Source organism: Hoplias malabaricus, chromosome 13 (assembly GCF_029633855.1).
Source record: "Hoplias malabaricus isolate fHopMal1 chromosome 13, fHopMal1.hap1, whole genome shotgun sequence".
NCBI classification, from domain to species: Eukaryota; Metazoa; Chordata; class Actinopteri; order Characiformes; family Erythrinidae; genus Hoplias; species Hoplias malabaricus.
The window spans coordinates 5,450,654-5,455,744 of NC_089812.1; the positions used below are offsets into that span (position 1 = coordinate 5,450,654).

The 5,091-nt window shown below is 45.5% G+C and overlaps 1 protein-coding gene across 4 annotated transcripts in view; it reads left to right on the plus strand.

Moving 5' to 3' along the window:
* The first annotated feature begins 731 nt into the window (after positions 1 to 731).
* The window catches only part of tex2 (testis expressed 2), a 43,505-nt gene continuing 39,145 nt past the window's right edge, over positions 732 to 5,091 (plus strand). For 2 of the 4 annotated variants that reach the window (XM_066641622.1, XM_066641626.1), the window contains exons 1-2: positions 732 to 982; positions 4,599 to 4,687. The gene's annotated coding sequence lies outside the window, so the exon portion shown is untranslated. Of the gene's footprint in view, positions 983 to 1,020; positions 1,550 to 4,598; positions 4,688 to 5,091 lie in introns of those variants that run through there. The other 2 variants (XM_066641623.1, XM_066641625.1) reach the window with 2 other exon arrangements.

Here is a 5,091-nt window from a genome sequence, read left to right on the forward strand (position 1 = left end):
GGTATACTACCCATCTTCATAAAGTACAGTGCAGTTTCTGCAGTGCTGAGCTCAGGGTAGCAATGACAGAGGCTCTCTACTTCCTATAATAGGCCAGAGAAACATCACGATGATTTTGAAACTGAAATTTTAAAGTAAAGCTGTTATATAACGTTTCTTTAAAAAATATGCTTCCTTTCTGCTGTGAAAGGCTTTTAAATATATTAGAATAAAACATTTTGGTAACGCTATTTGTGAGCTTTTTTGTGCAATAACGTCTGCAGTAAGTGAGGTAACTGAAGCATTACACACTTTGGAGACCTGGGGGCCATTCCACAAAGCAGGGTTTCTCAGTTAGTCAGCTAACTTAAGCCCAAGGTTGAGGACTGTACAATAGGTATCACCCTCAGCTCTGTTCCTATTAGACAGACCTCAACTTTGGGCTTAAGTTAACTGACTAACTGAGAAAACCTGCTTTGTGGAATAGCCCTCTGATTAACACATTTCTTATTGAGGAAACATCCCTAAGAGTTTGTAATTCCTCTTGAAAGATAAAGCTTGTTTTCTTATTGATTTAAACCCATCTTTAACCGTAGTGTTGGTGAAATTGGGAGTTATTAAAGAAGAATAAATCAGAAGAATTGTTGAGCATCTATTCCTACAGTAGGGGGCGTATTTAGACTGAAGTGTACCCTGTTTACCAAAACAAATAGCACGCCCCTGCTAGCCGACGGTTTTAATCAATCGTCGAGCGTTTGAACGGAGGGAGATCTGTGGATCTGCCGTCGATTAGCCTGGCCTTAGAGGACTGAATCCGTTCGTTTTCTGGTCGGCTCTGTCTCTGAGACGCTGCTGTCGCTTCTCTCTCCAGCGAAGAGACAGAAACGGTTAAAGAACAACACGGAACCCGCCCGCTCGGCTTGTACAGACGTGTCTGAGGGGATGTGACGAGGTGTCGACCTAAAAACGGTGGAAAACCAGCGTGAAACGAAGACGCCGAACGGTGAGCGCGCGCTCACGCCCATCGCGAGCCGTCTCCTTGTAGCGTTACTGTGGTTACAGCCTCGCGGACACAGGGGGCGGCTATTTTAGGAAGATTATTTTCGTGAGCGGTTTTATTGGTAACACCGTGCGCTTCTTTGTGCTTCTGTGTGCGTCAGGGTCGTGGAGGGCTTTTTTCACAACAACGAGGCAGCCGTTTAAGGTCGTGTTGGAGAATATAGAGATTTAGAGAGATGAAATAAGAGCAACAGAGCCGCCCATAACTCCGAGTGTTTCTGGTGTGTTGTTATTACTGGGTTAGAATCTACGTCTTTTGTCCGTTTCCTGTGTTGACTGTCAGTTTCCTCCATCCGTAACCTTCCCTTAAGCCTCCAGTGGAGCGCCATTCCACAGCTGCCTCCACCACAAATCTCTAGATATGAACTTTTAATATAAGTGTTAAAGCAGAATGATTCCAGAAATGGTCAAAGATTTGCGTGTTTTCCTCGGGCATGCGTAAAGAAGAGCGCACACGTTGAGCTATTAAGGATGAAGACTCATTCCTATTGTATGCTGTTGTCTAAAAAAGGTTGTACATCATGTACAAAACTGTTCTAAAGCCAGAGACCATCTTTTGTTTATTCTCTTTACAGCTGAAACGTTCAGGAAGTAGAATTTGTTCATTTTACAGTGTTGAAACCTTCTGTGATGTGGAGGTCTGGGCTCTGGGGCAGTCAGTGCATTTTGCTTTGGAAATGTTCTTGTTTTTTAAATTATTATTATTATTTTTTACATTTTTTTTCTAGGTACCATCTTTCAAAAGGTACACATCCTTTCAGACCCAGGGTGTGGTCTTTTCACAGTGGAAGGATGGAGAGGAATAGCTATGCATGTTTATTTCTGTTATTTTCTCCTCCGTTTTCAATCAAGTGGATTATACGTTATCTAATCTTAATTAATCATAAATATCTCCGGAAAAAAAATGAATAATTTGCATTTAATAGATGTTTAAACTGGTGATTAAATAAACAAGGGATGGACTCTGACTTCTGCACGCTGCTGTGTCTTGTCTCTGCACGGCTGTTTTTTGTTTACATTTATAACCCAGTTTACTTGATCTGTTTTGACTATTATTGTCTGGTTATTTGGTTATTGATGCAGGCCTTGTTTCTTTCAGTCTTTAATGCACAGCACAGTTGTCTTGTTTGGTTCATGCACAATGCCTGTGAGTTTCCCCATTGACGTAGTGGTTTTCTCCTTTTTTTTCACCTCAGTGTCACTGCTGAACTGAGAATAGCCCACCGACCCAAATATCCTGTGCACAGCGTTCTATCAAACTTCTGTGTGATGAATTTGTTCATACATTCTGAATACATACGTAATGGATATGATTTAATTCTGGCTGCTTCCTCTACAGTTCCTCTAAGTCTTGGGAGGCTTGAGTTCAGGGTTTAGCTGTGTAATTAACATTCATTTATTCATTCATTCATTTTCTGTGATCCTTATCCAGTTCAGGGCGGTGGTGGGTCTGGAGCCTACCCGGAATCACTGGACACAGGGAGAACACACCACACTCCTCACAGACAGTCACCCGGAGGAAACCCACGGAGACACAGAGAGAACACACCACACTCCTCACAGACAGTCACCCAGAGGAAACCCACGCAGACACAGAGAGAACACACCACACTCCTCACAGACAGTCACCTGGAGGAAACCCACACAGACACAGGGAGAACACACTACACTCCTCACAGACAGTCACCCGGAGGAAACCCACGCAGACACAGAGAGAACACACCACACTCCTCACAGACAATCACCCGGAGGAAACCCACGCAGACACAGAGAGAACACACCACACTCCTCACAGACAGTCACCCGGAGGAAACCCACGCAGACACAGAGAGAACACACCACACTCCTCACAGACAGTCACCCGGAGGAAACCCATACAGACACAGAGAGAACACACCACACTCCTCACAGACAGTCACCCGGAGGAAACCCACGCAGACACAGGGAGAACACACCACACTCCTCACAGACAGTCACCCGGAGGAAACCCACGCAGACACAGGGAGAACACACCACACTGCTCACAGACAGTCACCCGGAGGAAACCCACGCAGACACAGGGAGAACACACCACACTCCTCACAGACAGTCACCCGGAGGAAACCCACGCAGACACAGGGAGAACACACCACACTGCTCACAGACAGTCACCCGGAGGAAACCCACGCAGACACAGAGAGAACACACCACACTCCTCACAGACAGTCACCCGGAGCGGGACTCAAACCCACAACCTCCAGGACCCTGGAGCTGTGACAGAGACACTACCTACTGCTCCACTGTGCTGCCCCTGTGTAATTAACAGATTAAAATAACCAACTTCAAGGGTTACCATGGGACTGAGAAACAGTGGCTCCTCTCGTTGGAAGAGAAACATATAGAAACATATCTGTCAGTGATTAATCCAAGACGACCTGTATCTTGAATGTAATTATAGAGTGAGACACAGTGAGAATTAACTACTGAAGTTTATAGCAGAGGAACATACTCTAATGTTTAATGCTCTATTCCTATATTATTACACACACACACACACACACACACACACTCACATGAGTGAAGAGTAATTAAAAACAGGATTGTCAGCTACCTGTACGTCTAATCCATTAATTGCAGCAGCTGAGTGGTGCACATCACGGCGCAGTTTCGCGCTGATTCTAGAAGCACACTGCTCTCATTAAAGTTGCATGATCCCCTGTGTGCTGAATGAAAAGTATTCTCCCTCCCATGGAAGCGACAGGAGGAGCACAGGATTTGCCACCATTGGTCTCTCAGCAGGCAGCCAGCCATGACCTCTGTTGTGTAACAAGTTCAGGCAAAGAACTCCAGCTCATAACTGCTTTCAACTGCAATCCAACAACAGTGGGGTTTCTGATTTGTGTGTACTTCAACTTCCAACTGGATCAGGAACACCTACCTTGTTTCTACACTCACTGTCCATTCTCTCAGCTCCACTGACCTCACAGGAGCACTGTGTAGTCCTATTACAGACTGTAGTCCATCTGTTGCTCTGCATACTTTGTTACCCCCCTTTCCCCCTGTTGTTCAGCGCTCAGGACCCCCACAGAGCAGGTGTGACGTGGTGGTGGATCATTCTCAGCGCTGCAGTGACACTGACGTGGTGGTGGTGTGTTAGTGTGTGTTGTGCTGGTGTAGAGTGGATCAGACACAGCAGTGCTGCTGGAGTTTTTAAACCCTGTGTCCACTCTCTGTCCACTCTGTGAGACACTTCTCCCTCGTTGGTCCACCTTGTAGATGTAGAGTCAGAGACAGTAGCTCATCTGTCGCTGCACAGTGTGTGTCGCTCGTCCTCTAGTCCTTCATCAGTGACACAGGACGCTGTCGGCTGGATGGTTATTGGTCGGTGGACTGTTCTCTGTCCAGACACTGAGGGGTTTAAAAACTCCAGCAGTGAGTGTAGAGACAAGTTAGTTGTTAATAATCCTGTTATTGTTCAGTGATAATGGAGTTTAGATTATTAAATGCCTAATGTAACCCAACTTTGTACCATTTTCCAAGAGCTGCTGTTGTGGTCAGTACTGTGTTGTACTCCTCCACAGGTTGTGGGGAACCATGAGGCATGGCACGCCGCTGTGGCCCAATGCAGACACGGTTGCAGGGGGAGACTGAGTGCTGCTGAAGTCTCAAGGTGAGTGCCTTCGACAGGAATCTGAACTTGTATTGATCCGGGGCCTGGATGGACCTCATGCGAGCTGATAATGGACTGCAGACTTGAGTCCAGGTTGCAGCGCCTCCTGCTTTTTTTCCGTGATGTACTGCTTTAATGTCACTTTGTGCACATCAGTGGCTGTATGGGGGGGGAAGCTCTTAACCTCATAGAACAAGAGCTACTCATTTAGTTATTAATTTTAAAGCGTATTGTTCAGCTAGAGCTGGGAGATACGGCTGAAATTTATTTCTAAATTGTAATATTGATATGAACAATTAAAAAAGGCACTGAAAATGTGCCAAGAACAAAACAAGAAACATGACGTCATCAAACAACAACCTCTCGGCTTTGTCCAAGTTAATATTTTTAAACTACATTTTAAA